Consider the following 14,807-nt stretch of genomic DNA (forward strand, 5'->3'; position numbering starts at 1 on the left):
GCCTCTCACTGCCATTTTCTAGACCAAGGCTGCCAGGCCTGCCCCAAGGTCTGAGTTTAGACAAGTGCCTTGTTTTGGCTTCAGGTCCAAGCTGCATTCTCTAGCCCAATGTGGTGGCTTTGTAATATGTGAATCTAGGTAGCATTTGTGTGTGCTAAGTTGCTTCAGTTGTGTCCAATTCTTTGAGACCCTATGGATTACAATCCACCAGGCTTCCCTGTCCATGGGATTCTCCAGGCAAGAATAGTGGAGTGAGTTGCCATTTCCTCCTCCAGGGGATCTTCATTACCCAGGGATCAAACCCACATCTCCTGAGTCTCCTTCCTTGCAGGTGGATTCTTTACTGCTGAGCTAGCATTAAATGCCGGAGAAGGCAATGGCACCCCACTCCAGTACTCTTGCCCGGAAAAATCTCATGGGCAGAGTAGCCTGGTAGGCTGCAGTCCACGGGGTCGCGAAGAGTCGGACATGACTGAGCGACTTCCCTTTCACTTTTCACTTTCATTCATTGGAGAAGGAAATGGCAACCCACTCCAGTGTTCTTGCCTGGAGAATCCCAGGGACAGGGGAGCCTGGTGGGCTGCCGTTTATGGGGTCGCACAGAGTCGGACACAACTGAAGTGACTTAGCAGCAGCAGCAGCCACTCGGATAACATGCAAGCTTTTCGTAGCAACATTAAAACAACCTTGGTCCCTGAAAGCAGGTTATAGATGTAATGGATTTAACCAATGATTACCCTTGGTTTCAGTGAGACCCCCATTTTCTGGCAATGCAGTTTACCTGATTGTTTTAAACAACTATGTTGCAAAGGTCTTAACTTCATTCCCCCTTCCCCATAGCTCTTCAGTTTCTCCCTGAGTCTTCTATTCTAAACATTCTCGCAGCTTCAGATTTTCCTCATTTGATGTGATTTCCAGAGCTTTCACCGTCCTGGTTCCCTTTCTGTTTTGTGCTGTGGTCCGGCAGAGAATGGAACGCAGCTTTGCAGGCATGATCCTCTGCTGTGCTTAGTCACTCAGTCATGTCCGACTCTTTGCGACCCCATGGACTGTAGGCCGCCAGGCTCCTCTGTCCATGGGGATTCTCCAGGCCAGAATACTGGAGTGGGTAGCCATGCCTCCTCCAGGGGATCTTCCCAACCCAGGGATCCAACCCAGGTCTCCTGAATTGCAGGTGGATTCTTTACCAGAGCCGCTAGGGAAGCCCAAGAATACTGGAGTGGGTAGCCTACCCCTTCTCCAGGGGATCTTACTGGCACAGGAATCAAATTGGGGTCTCCTGCATTGCAGGTGGAATCTTTACCAGCTGAGCTTCCAGGGACGCCACAGGCATGATCCTACTTTTTCAGTAATCACCAGAACTACGATCTTCCTGAATTCCAACACTCTACCTCTGACAAAAAGTCTCTCTTTGACCAAACTAGGCTCCCCTGAGCCCTTTCTCAACAAGGCCTTAACTTTGGCCTATGAAGATATCAGTGAACAAAACACTGGTATGATTTCTAACAGCTCAAGGACATATCATAGCCTAAGCTTCCCAGCCAGGCCTCTTCACCGTTCCCCATCGGCATTTTACAGCCGGTCTTCTGGCCACCCTGGGCCTGGGAAGGAAGACTGTGTTCCTGAATAATCACAGCCCACACTTCAGGCAGCAAGAGCCCTGGGGCTTCAGAAACTCAAGGGCAGGGCCCCCAGCCCAGCCTGCCCTATTGTCACGGGGGTGTGTGAACCCAGAGCCTCCTGTCTCTCTCATGTATACCCATTTAGCATTCCCTCCAAAGAGGGTCCTCCTGCCCCCAACCCAGGTAAATGCAAGATCTGCCTTTCCCACCAGGGCTGCCAAAACTGGTCTGCTTTCCCCACCAGAATGATGTTGTTATTGTGAACCAGGGAAATGGGAAAAAAGGTACAGTCTCTATCCTCATGGAGAAGGCAATGGCACCCCAATCCAGTACTCTTGCCTGGAAAAATCCCATGGGCAGAGGAGCCTGGTAGGCTCCTGAAGAGTCGGACATGACTGAGCGACTTCCCTTTCACTTTTCACTTTCATTCATTGGAGAAGGAAATGGCAACCCACTCCAGTGTTCTTGCCTGGAGAATCCCAGGAACAGGGGGAGCCTGGTGGGCTGCCGTCTATGGGGTCGCACAGAGTCGGACACGACTGAAGCGACTTCACAGCAGCAGCAGCAGCAGCAAGGACATGTCCCTAGGATGACACTAGCCCCGCTGAAAGTACCTGCCTAAGAAAACTTAAGGCAAAGAACTGACTGTTCCAGCCAACACCTGAAGATAGAGTCTTTATTTCGCAGCCTCTGCGGGAGGTAAGTGCCAGTTAGCAAATCTGGATGAGGATCACAAGGATCAACCACCCCCCACTTCCTGTTTTTTTTCTTTTTTTTCAATTTTTCATTTCCCTGACTCTACTGAGCCCCTGCTCACCCTCTTCCTTCCTATTCTCTCATTCTCTCTTTACCCAATCACCGCTGTGCAAGTCAAAGTGGAGTAAATTCACACTGCACTCTTTTCTCTATTGCAATAATATATGACTGATTAAAACCTGGCTGATTCATGTGAATGTATGGCCAAAACCACCACAATATTGTAAAGTAGTTAGCCTCCAATTAAAATAAATTAAAAAAAAAACAAAAACCTGTCCCTTAGTGTCTGATTTTGTTTACCTTGGATACCCCTCTCTATTGGTGCTACCTGAGACTCTTGGCATTTGGGGGCAGCTATACCAGGTTACTAAAATGCCTGGGTTTCCCCACATCAGCTGTTATTAAGGCAAATTTGTGCATCCTGTATCCTGTGTGGTCAACTTACTAAAATCTATTTGCAGGACTTTAGTCTTATCTCTTACAAAAGCATCTGTTGAATTTTAGCCTATTAAATTATTTTTGGGTGGAATTCTGCTGTATAATGCATCATTAATGCTCCCCACTCATGTCTCAAAATTGTCTCTCTATATATTAACAGAAATATTGAAGAGAGCACAGATGTGTGAGAGTTACAACTGCCAGCAACCACTTTGTTGGGTAAGAGAGGCAAGTGAGTGAATGTTCAGTTGTGTCCGATTCTGTGCCACCCTAGGGATTGTAGCCCATCAGCCAGGCTCCTCTGAATTCTCCAGGCAAGAATACTGGAGTGGGTTGCCATTTCCTCCTCTAGGGGATCTTCCTGACCCAGGATTCAAACCTGCGGCTCCTGCATTGGCAGGTGGGTTCTTTACCACTGAGCTACCTGGAGACCCAAGAGAGGCCATTCAACATTAATTCTTAGTTAACGGGAAAATTGAATTAAACCTTCCAGTATCTGACCCTTCTTATTAGCTAATGTTCATAGAATTATTGTTAAATGTTTGAAGAAATATTGTGTGAGTGTCCCCAATTTGGGGCATACATAATACATATCAGGCACTGCTACTGGGGATTTGAACTTGCAGATGAACCAAACCAACCATCAGACATATTCAACTAGCCTGAAACTAATTTTCCTGAGTTCCTGAGTGTTTGTTTCTAGTTGATTTTCAGGGTCCTCTCCAGCCCTTGGGCTTCCCTGGTGGCTCAGAGGTAAAGAATCCGCCTGCAATGCAGGAGATGCAGGTTCGATCCCTGGGTTGGGAAGACCCCCTGGAGAAGGGAATGGCAACCCCAGCAACCCATGCCAGTATTCTTGCCTGGGAAACCCCATGGACAGAGGAGGCCAGTCCATGGGGTCGCAAGAGTTGGACACAACTGAGCGACTAAAGCAATAAGGACTCCAGTCCTTCCTGAGGGGAAGCCATGCATATCACCGTGATACTTTGCCTCTCCTGGAGATTTCCGTGCACAGATTCAAGGTCACTATCTCTCCCTCAACAGTCTTGGTTTTCGTTCCAAGCGTTCTCTGTAGAGAATGGAGATGATCCGAGAAAATCGCTGCTTCTGTTTCTGTTTCTCTGCCTCTTCCTCTTCCCTCTTTTCGCTTACTCACCGGGGAAGGACACGGGAGGAGGGATATGGGATTCAGGGGGAGGGAGATATGATCAGATTTGCCCTAGTGGTGGCAGGAGAGGAAAGGAGCCAGCTTCATTTTCAATCTACGGGCGTGTGTGGCCAGCCTCCTTGAATCAAGGAGCTAGCAAGCTGAACAGTCAGAGACAACCGTGTGACCCAAAATTCTGCACATCCCCTCACCCCCACTGCCATGTAGGATTGTCCCAGAGCCCGAAAATCTTCATCTATGGACCACCGAAGGTGACTGTCCAGACACCCCACATCCGCTAGCTGCCCCAGCCTCTTTCCACGTCAATCTCGCCCGCCGACACTAGGTGGCAGCAAAGCGCCAATTCACCAACCGTTCCTCGCTGCGTCCTGTCTCCTGGCTGACTGCAGAATTTAAAAAAAAGAAATGTTACTGCAGATTTTCCTTTTAGAGAAAGAACTACCCATGCAAAACGTATCAGCTTTAAAGAGAGCCATGGCGATAGCTGAAACGTCATCAAGATGAAAGCTGCTTTTAAGAATAGGATAGGCAAACAATTAAAAGAGCGAAACAAACTAAAACCCCTAAACCAAACCATCAATATGAAACACCTATGAGAACACAATGCAGTGTTGGCTTTAGAGGACGTAGTTTTCCAAGCTTTAGGGACCTCCAGCTTCCAGTCCATGCTTGCAGGATCTGCAGTATAGTGAGTGTCTTATAGACGGCATATGGACCCCAGGCAGGTGTAAAGGTTGGGCTTTCTAGCTGACAAGGATTAGTGCAGGAGAAGAATCCATCTGCTTTTAAGGCTGAGCCCTCAGAAAGTAGATGATTCAGACCATCTCCTTGTTGCAGACTGCATTTCTGAGGAAGGAAAAGGACAAATGGCAAGGAGACATTGTGTCTTGGGAGAAACTCCGAAGACAAGAGTACTCTACTAGGATTCAGAACACCCGAGTTCTGTCTCCCAAAGACCAAATGGGGCTTAGAATTCAGTAAACTCACCCCATCACACCCACCCCCACCTGCATACCCTGCTGCTTCAACAGTAAATTTTTAGGGCACTCTTGAAGTCCTCTGGGGCTTCCCAGGTCGTGCTAGTGGTAAAGAACCTGCCTGCCAATGCAGGAGACATCAGAAGCACAGGTTTGATCCCTGGGTGGGGAAGATTCCCCTGGAAGAGAGCATGGCAACCCACTCCAGTATTTTTGCCTGGATAATCCCATGGACAGAGAAGTCTGGCAGCTATAGTCCATGGGATCACAAAGAATTGGACACGACTGAAGTGACTTAGCACAAAGTCCTTTAAAAAGCCAGCCTGTTTCAGCTGAGGCTGTTCTTCCTGCAGAAGCCATCGTCTTGGTGAAGACGAGATCTTCAGCTTGTTTGAAGCTGTTCACAGGGCTCTAGAGATGGCATGCAGACTTCAAAAGGCAAGGGAGAGAAAGCTAGACTCAGAGGGGTAGCTCTCAGAACCTCTTCCTTTTCCCTTTTGCCATCATCTAAGCAGCCCTGAATTTCAGTGCAGGTGAGAGCTGTAAGTTTACAGGGGGGTGAGACATCTGATCTCGCCCAAGGCTTTCTGAGAGGTGTACGCTGCTCCTAAGTGCCGCAGTCAGGGGAGTCGAGAGTAGAGAATGGGACAGATCTGCAGAAACCAGGCACAGGACCTGCCTCTTGGGAGGAAGAAATCATCTATTTAAGTGCACCTATTCCCATGAAGGCAGAGCTGTAGGACACTGCACTGCCTTGCCAGGTTAGGGACTGGCAAGCGAAGGGGGTATCCATCAGTAACAGAGCCTGGTTGATGGAGAAGCCCAGGATTCCAACTGGCAGCTGATCCTAGTGGGGACTGACACTGGTCCCTTGGCAGCGGCCGCCTCAGACGGATGTATGGGGGACTCTCTCCTCTCCTGGAGGCTCTGCAAATGATTGGGGTGGATCCTAGCTCCACAGACCTTGACAGCCCCAGCTGCCCAAGGCCTGCCTAAGGGGTGGCTATTCTGCAGATGCACAGCACACTTCAAAGGAGCCAGGGATTGGGAAGAAGGCAAGGGGCAGGGGGGAGTGGTCGGGTCACAGGAGCAGGCTCTTGGGAGGACAAGGTGTCTACCTAAGGCCAAGCCCTAACTTATCCCAACAGGCATATGCCCACTGCAGCCAGAGCAGGAGAAAACCAGACTGCCCTAAAATGGGACCAGGGACAATGGCCAGGGTGTCCCTCTGTAAGAGGCATCCAGGGGTCCTGGTGGCTAGAGAGGCCTGGGACCCCATCAGGCAACAAGTCCAAATGGGAACTGCTAAAAAAGATGTAACAGCCTCAAAATGGAGTCACTGGTGCTAAGTTCATATCACTAGACCAAAAGCTTAAGACCTAACCTAGCTGCAATCTCGACTTTCCCCAGAAATGTAGTCTGAACCTGTCAGTCTGGAATTTTCTGGTCAGTATCGATGAAGTAATTTGGCACATAGGCCTTTTCCATTCTGAAAAGAAGATGACCCTCCCCTTTCCCACTTATATACATCTTCATATTGTAAAATTCCTGGCAGCTCCTCCCTACTTGTTAGGTGGGATGTTGTTGTTGTTCTTCTTCTTCTTCAGTTATTAAGTCATGTCTGACTTTGTGCGACCTCATGGACTGTAGCCCACCAGGCTCCTCTGTCCTCCACTACCGTTCAGAGTTTGCTCAAATTCATGTCCATTGAATTGGTGACGCTATCTAACCATCTCAGCTTCTGCAGCCTCCTTCTCCTTTTGTCTTCAATTTTTCCCAGCCTCAGGGACTTTTCCAATGAGTCAGCTCTTCACATCAGGTGGCTCAAGTGTTGATGTTTCAGCACCAGTCCTTCCAATGAATATTCAGGATGGATTTCCTTTAGGATTGACTGGTTTGATCTCCTTGCAGTCCAAGGGACTCTCAAGAGTCTTCTCTAGCACCACAATTCAAAAGCATCAAGTCTTTGGTGCTCAGCCTTCTTTATGGTCTTCAAGGTGGAATGATCCTAATTCAATAAAGTCAATCAGATCTTTTAAATTTCCTCGGTTGAATTTGTGTTATTTAACAGGAGTGACAGTCACTCACTTGCTGCTACCTTCTTAGAGCAATATCTGGGAATGGGCTCCCTCCTTCCTGGAGGCTATGCAAGAGGTGGGGGTCAGCCTTAGCTCCAAGACCTGGAGGGCTCCTGCTGCCCAATGCCTGATGAAGGGGTGGTGCTCTGCATGCATATGCAAGCAGAGCTCAGGGGATCCAGGGATCTGGAACAGGGTGGGGTTCTTGAGAGGACTTGTTACAGGAGCTAGCTATTGGGGAAAGGCATCTGCTTAATCCCAAATCCTGTGCTGTGCTATGCTTAGTAGCTCAGTTGTGCCCAACTCTTTTCGACCCCATGGACTGTAGCCTTCCAGGCTCTTCTGTCCATGGGGATTCTCCAGGCAAGAATACTGGAGTAGGTTGCCATACCCTCCTTCAGGGGATCTTCCCAACCCAGCGATCCAACCTAGGTCTCCTGCATTGCAGGCAGATTCTTTATCATCTGAGCTACCAGGGAAGCCCAAGAATACCAGAGTGGATAGGCTATCCCTTCTCCAGGGAATCTGCCCAACCCAGGAATCAAAGTGGGGTCTCCCGCATTGCAGGCAGATTCTTTACCAGTTGAGCTACCAGAGAAGCCCATCCCAAGCCCTACCTAACACCTTCGTATACATGTTTCCCTTTAAGCAGAACTGTAGGAAACTGCACTGTCTTGCCAGGGCAGGTCTGGCAGCTTGGTGTGAGTATCCCTCAGTAAAGGTCATTTGGAAACCCTGGATCTCCATCAGGTAGCTTGTACCAATGGGGGCTGACTGCTGCCCATTTGAACGGTCATTTCCATGTGATTTTGGGGAGTTTGGGGGGTTGGGCTTCCTCTACAACATAGGCTGTGCAGGTTCTTGGGGCTGCACCCTAAATCCACACACTGAAAGAACTTGGGGCCCAAGGCCCCCTGAAGGGGTTTGTACTGCACATGTGCCTGCAGCGTTCTAGGGAGCCAGGGATCTGAGACAGGGCAAGGTTTCAGAGAGTCTTGGTCATGGTATCTGACTCAGAGCAACTGGATTTCTACCTTGTTCCAAGCCTGGACTTAATCATTGGAGGGTGTTCTCACTTAAGGCAGAGCTGAAAGGAAACTGACTGCTTAGCTAGCTAGCCACATTATCGTCCCATAATAGAAAACTGGGAGCCCTGCTGGGTCATTGGAGAGACCTGGATCCCTTTAAGGCAGCAGCTCCTAATGGAGACTATCTGTTGTCCATTCCCAGCTGCTGCTTCAGAGTGATTTGGGGGTGTTTTCTCCCTCCATCCTGGAGGCAATGGAAGGATTGGGGCCGGGTAAACAGATCTGGAGGGCCCTGGCTGCAGAAGACCTGCTGAAAGGGTGTGTGCTGCACATGCGTGTTCAGCAAAGTTCACTGTGGTCAGGGATGTGGCACAGGGCAGCGGTTCAGAAACGTCAGGTCAAAGGTGTGGGTTCTTCGGAGAACAAGGCGTCTACCTAATACCAAGTAACCCATATTCCCTTGAACTTAGAGTTAAAGAAATTAGACTTCCTTGCTCAGGTAGGCCCTAGATGGATGGACTGGGTGTTCCCTCCAGACTCCGAGAGCCAGAGTGGCTGAGTAGCCTTGGGTCACATTGTGTGTCCATTACAAATGGGATCAGACCATCACCATTTTGCAGCTGCTGCTTCAGGGCAACTTGCTGGGACTGGGCTCCTTCTACCCTGGAGGATAGACAGGTTTTGCAGACCAGGCCTAGTTCACTGACCTGGAAGAACCATTCTGAAGCAATGTATACTGCTTGTAGCTCAGGTCAGGGGAGCCAGAGATCTGGAAGAGGGTAAAGGCTGGGAAAAGCCATCTCTTAGGGGTGGACTGTTGGGTGAATAAGGCATCTACCTAATTACAGTTGCTTGGTCACTGAAGTCCAAGCCTTGGTAGGGTGACTTAAACTCTTCCATGTTTATCACAATTGGGTCCTGGATAAACAACCTAAAGGAAATCAACCCCGAATATTCATTGGAAGGACTGGTGCTGAAGATGAAGCTCCAATATTTTGGCCACCTGATACGAAGAGCCTACTCATTAGAAAAGACCCTGATACTGGGAAAGATTGAAGGCAGAAGGAGAAGGGGACGACAGAGGACTTGGATGACATCACCAACTCAATGGACTTGAATTTGAGCAAGCTCTGGGAGATGGTGAAGGACAGGGAATCCTGGTGAGCTACAGTCCATGGGGTTGCAAAGAGTTGGACACAGCGTAGTGACTGAACAACAGACAGTCATGACGATAATGGATGGAGATGCTGTGAGCTCTGCTAAGATAGGTAAAAACCAAATTGAAAATTGAGCTCTACGTTGATTAATTCATCATAATGTTTTTCCTCATTGTCTCCTCTGTTTCTGGATTTTTTAATCTTTTTTTTTTTTAATATTCATTTTTGGCTGTACTGGCTCTTTGTTGCTTTGCATGGGCTTTCTCTAGTTTCAGGGAGTGGGGACTACTCTCCACTGCGGTGTGCGGGCTTCTCATTGTGGTGGCTTCTCTTGTTGCAGAGCATGGGTGCTGGGCATGTGGGTTTCAGTAGTAGTGGCACATGGGGCTTAGTTGCCCCCTGGCATGTGGAATCTTCCTGGACCAGGGATTGAACCTGTGTTCCCTGCATTGGCAAGTGCATTTTTATCCACTGTGCCACCAGGGAAATCCTTGTTTCCTGACTTTTAGACATAGTTTTACTAATTTTTTCTTGAATATCAAACTTAGTATGCTTATTGTAGAAAAAAGAGAGTCTTGTTTATTAAAAGCTATGCAAATGCTCTCCAAACTCAAAGGATACAGCGAAGGTGACTGGGAAGACTGGAAAGAGAGGAGACTGAGCACAAACCAGTGCATCATGCTTTTGACTGGGGGACTCTGAGCAAACTCCTGGGCACTCCTAAGGATGAAACTCTCCTTCTACCCCCAGTTCTTCTTTTGCTGGATCTTGTGGAACAGTGTGGGGGAGTGCAAAAGGCACCACCATATTGGGAGCAGGGCAGACCTAGTTTGAAACTCTGTTGCTATGGTGAGCATCTTGGTATCATTTTTAAAGCTTGCTGAACTTTTGCCTCCTCATCCATAGAGTGGGGGGAAATAATACTTAATCTGCAGAGCTATTATGAGATTAGAAGGCGAGGATACTTGTCAAGTGCCTGGTACTTTGCAGGTAGTGGGTTTAAAACAGAAGCAAGTGGATCCAATCTCCTGTCTAATATCAGAGTAGGCACTGCTAGGATATTATATGGTGGCCTGGCCATGAGATCTGTCGGGAGATTGACTGCCCTCCTTCATTCAGAGCTCCTTAGTGCTTGGGCAGGAGAGTAGTATCTCCTCTTCTACGTGATGCTCACGTGTATTCAGTCACTTCAGTACCCATCATCCCAGCAGCACTGAGGCTGAGTTGAGAATTTCCTTCTCCCTTCCACAGTCCTCTCCTGGGCTCCAGGATTTATATCTGTTTTTCCCTCTGGACACCACACCCTTCATGGTTTACTAAGCCTGGTTGTTGTTTAGTTGCTCAGTCATGTCCAACTCTTTCATGACCCCATGGACTGTAGCCCACCAGGCTCCTCTGTCCTTGGGATTTTCCAGACAAGAATACTGGAGTGAGTTGCCATTGCCTGCTGTAGGGGATCTTCCTGACCCAGGGATCAAACCCACATCTCCTGTATCGGCAGGCGGATTCTTTACTGCTAAACCAGTTAAGCCTGGCTACTAATTGCTTGTTTAAAATCACGGTTTTTGCATGTGCTTTGGGGAGAAGAAGGCATCTGAGAGCCGCAGTAGATGCTCCCAACCCTTTAAACCCAAGAGATGCCTGATCTCAGTTCCCTTGCCCTGCACGTGGCTCTGTCTTGGTGATGTGTCAAACAGGGGTCACTCTTTTTTGTGCCTTTCTGGAAGAGAAGAGTCCTGTTAAATACGTGCAGAAATAGCCCAGGAAGGTAAGGTGACAACATTAGAAAAACAGGGTGACTGTATTTTCAGAAACAGTATGAGGATCCAGGGGCAAAGTAAGCTATTTAACCTTCATTTAAAAAAAATTATTTATTTTGACTGTGCTGGGTCTTCATTACTGTCTGGGCTTTTCTGTAGTTGCGACCAGCAGTGGCTTCTCTTGTTACCGAGCACAGCTCTAGGGTGCATGGGCTTCAGAGCACAGCTAACAGCTGTGGCGCATGGGCCTAGTTGCTCTGAGGCATGTGGGATCTTTCTGGATCAGGGATTGAACCCGAGGCTCCTTAATAGGCAGGCAGATTCTTTGCTACTGAGCCACCAGGGAAGCCCCTCAACCTTCATTTTATTGCGAGCTGAAGTCAAGTAACTGGGTATATAGAGGAGGAATCTGTTTTAGGCAGTTCTAAGTGATGGACAGGGAGGCCTGGCGTGCTGCGATTCATGGGGTTGCAAAGAGTCGGACACAACTGAGCGACTGAACTGAACTGAACTGAAGTGGTGTTTATAGTGTTTCCCACTAGGGAAGCACCCCTCAGCCCCTGCACAGGCCAGTTAACTCTCTAAGAGTTATACAAAAGGACTTTTAAAATGATTGCTTAAATTTAACCCCCAAGATCTTTGCCATCTCTTGTCTTTACGGGTGGTGTAGGTTTCTTTCTGTAAGAAGCACTTCTGAAGTGGCAAAGAAAATACCACAGGATTAGAGAAAATTTAGTAAAATTATAAACACTGCTTTCAATCTTCTCACTTTTTTATTATTAATCACTTGGTATTATCTTTAATTAAGTACAAAGACTTTTCTAATCACATCACGTAGAGATCATTTTATCCACTGCTCTGTTTGGCTGCCAGTCTCCCGTCTCTCCTCAGCAACAGTAAGGCGAATGCCCTTCCCACAGGGAACAGAGAGCCACCATTTGTTGTCTTTGCCGATAATGAAAATGTTCGAGAGCCATGTGGCAAAGCTGTTGCCGTTTGCATCTTTCATATGAAGTACATCAAAAGAATCTGATGTCTCTCCTGGTTGGTAATCACACCAGTTCTTCCCAGGTTAGCACCTCCAGTCACCACGCACAGGTTACCAGTGTCAAACTTAAATCAGTAATCTTGCCAGTCTCCAAGTCAATTTGAATGGTGTCATTCACCTTGACGAGGGGATTGGGGTAATGGATGTGCGAGCATCATGGGTCACCAGATGAAGGATTCCTTTTGTCCCCACAAAGATCTTTTTTACTTTGCACAATTTATACTTGGCCACCTCAGGTGTAATACAATGAACAGCAAACGATCCCTGGTGTCACAGATCAAATGAAAATTCTCCCCAGTCTTATTAATGCTGATGACATCCATAAAATCAGTAAGGTAGGTTATATCAGTGTGGAGTTTGCCATTGATCTTAATGAAATGCTGCATGCAAATCTTCATTTCATCTCCTGTTAGGGCATACTTAAATCTGCTCCTTAGGAAAATGATTAGGGGTAGACATTCCCTCAGCTTGTGGAGACCAGTAGATGGACAAGTGGCAAACATACCAGTCAGTTCATCCAGCATCCAATGTTTTGGAGCTGCTACGTGCTTCGGGTGCTTCTTGGGACCCTGCACCATGGCTGTGCTAGGCATGCAAAGAGGCCTGCCTTCTTCCCCATCTTCTCACTTTGCTCAATGATTTCTATTTTTCCATATTATTTTTCCATGCATACACATATCTATTTAATTGCAATCAATTTGAATATTATTTTGAAATGTATATTAATTTTATACTATGAAGTCTTCCTCATATTTTATAGACTATTATAATATTAATTTCTGTGTACTATTCCATCTTGTTTGTGTAAATTTATTAAATCATTATCAGACTGCTGTATGTATTTAGCTTTTCAACAAATATTTTCAGTGTATGGTATATACTTGGGACTGTACAAAGTCGACCTTTTTATGCTGTAATGAGCAGTTTTGTGCCTATATATTTTTTCTTCTCTTTGTTACTTTAGGGTAGCTTCCTTGGATTGGGATGACTAGGCCAAAAGCTGTGAATTTTTTTCCGACAAATGCTTTGCATTAACAATCCAAAATGATTGTACTAGTATATCGTGACAAGCAGAACATGAGTACATTAATTTTGCCCTGTGCTCACTAGCATTAAGTGTTATCATTTTTTATGGTTTTTCTAAAAGCATCATTTCCCAGAGAACCCTAAAATAATCAGGAGAAAGCAGCATTTACTGCCCTGAAGTTGTCCGTTTTCTAGCCATGCTTACATGATGGCAATGAGGTTTTAATCAGGTAACTATGCTATCTTTTTCTTTTTCTTTCACTGAAGTGTTTTCAGTTGAGGGGAAATGTTCATCTATTGACTCAGATTCGTGTCATCCCTTTGCTTTAACACCTCCAACAAGTTCCTTGAAGACAGACCATGTGAAGGCAGGGGTGAGCTGGTGGTGGGTATGGAGGTGGTGACATGAAGTTGCCCAGTGACTCAAAACAGACTAGCCCCACCTCAGGGAGAGGCCACGTCTGGCACCTGCTGTGAGAGCTTCCCCCCACCTCCCCCGCGCTGGTCCTCCCACTCAGGCGGCTGCCTGCAGGAAGATCTTTGTAAGAAGAAGAAAGAATATTATATTCAATACCTAGAAAAAAGCATGATAGACACGGCTGGCTTCTAAAAATTGCTGAGCTTAATAGAAAAGACTTTTGAAATCTTGCTTGGGTCCAGAAATCTTCACTCTGTAGAGCAGCTGATTCGAGATTTTTAAAAATGAAGCTTCTCTTGTGGTTCTCTTCTTGCATTTATTCATGCATATTTATTCCCCAGTGTGTTTCGAAAAGAGTTCGGTGCACATTTCCTTTTCTGCAGAGGGAGATTGGAAATTTAAAAAAGAGTCAGGTTTCTCTCAGGCCAGGCAAGGCAGCGGGGAGCCCTGCTGAAGAGATATGGAGCTATGACTTCAGAGTATTGCAGGTAAAAGTGAGAAATAGCAGAGAGCTGCAGGCAGATAAGCAGGCTATTGATAAAGACCATATTTTAAAAAAAAATTCTTAAAGAGATTCTGAACATAGGCATCCCTCATTTTATTGTGCTTGACTTTATTGTACTCTGCAAACACTGCAATTTTGACAAATTGAAGCTTGCCAGCTGCATGTTATGAAATGATGGTTAACATGTGTTTTAGCAATGCTGTTTTTAAATTAAGGTATGGACATTGCTTTTTTAGTTCTTTTTAAAATTTTATTTATTTTTAAATTGAAATATAGTTAATTTGGGCTTCCCTGATGGCTCAGATGGTAAAGAATCTGCCTGCAATGAGGAAGATCCAGGTTCATTCCCTGGCTAAGAAAGATCCCCTGGATAAAAGAATGGCAACCCACTCCAGTATTCTTATCTGGAGAGTTCCATGGACAGAGGAGCTTGGTAGGCTACTGTCCATGGGGTTACAAAGAGTTGGACATGACTGAGCGATTGACACATTCACTTTTATAGTTGATTTACATTGATGTGTTAGTTTCAAGTGTCAGCAAAGGGATTCAATTATTTTTCAGATTCGTTACCATTAAAAGTTATCATAAGATACTGAGTATAGCTCCCTGTGCTATTCAGTAGATAAGGTATGTACATTGTTTTTTAAGACATAGTGCTCTTGCACACTTAATAGACTTCAGTATAGCGTAAACATAGTGGGAAACCAAAAAAAATTTTGTGTGACTGGCTTTATTGCAATATTCATTTTTTTGTGGTAGTCGGAACCAAACCTTCTGCATCTGTGAGGTATGACTATATTTTGAAGTGGATGCAGTGATCAATTCC

General features: G+C 46.5%; 1 pseudogene; it reads right to left on the minus strand.

The window, feature by feature from the left end:
- Window positions 1-11,830: 11,830 nt before the first annotated feature.
- On the minus strand, window positions 11,831-12,610 carry LOC101121872 (small ribosomal subunit protein eS4, X isoform-like; annotated as a pseudogene).
- Between the last annotated feature and the right edge of the window lie 2,197 nt (window positions 12,611-14,807).

The sequence above is a fragment of the Ovis aries genome, chromosome 12 (genome assembly GCF_016772045.2).
Source record: "Ovis aries strain OAR_USU_Benz2616 breed Rambouillet chromosome 12, ARS-UI_Ramb_v3.0, whole genome shotgun sequence".
Taxonomy (NCBI): domain Eukaryota; kingdom Metazoa; phylum Chordata; class Mammalia; order Artiodactyla; family Bovidae; genus Ovis; species Ovis aries.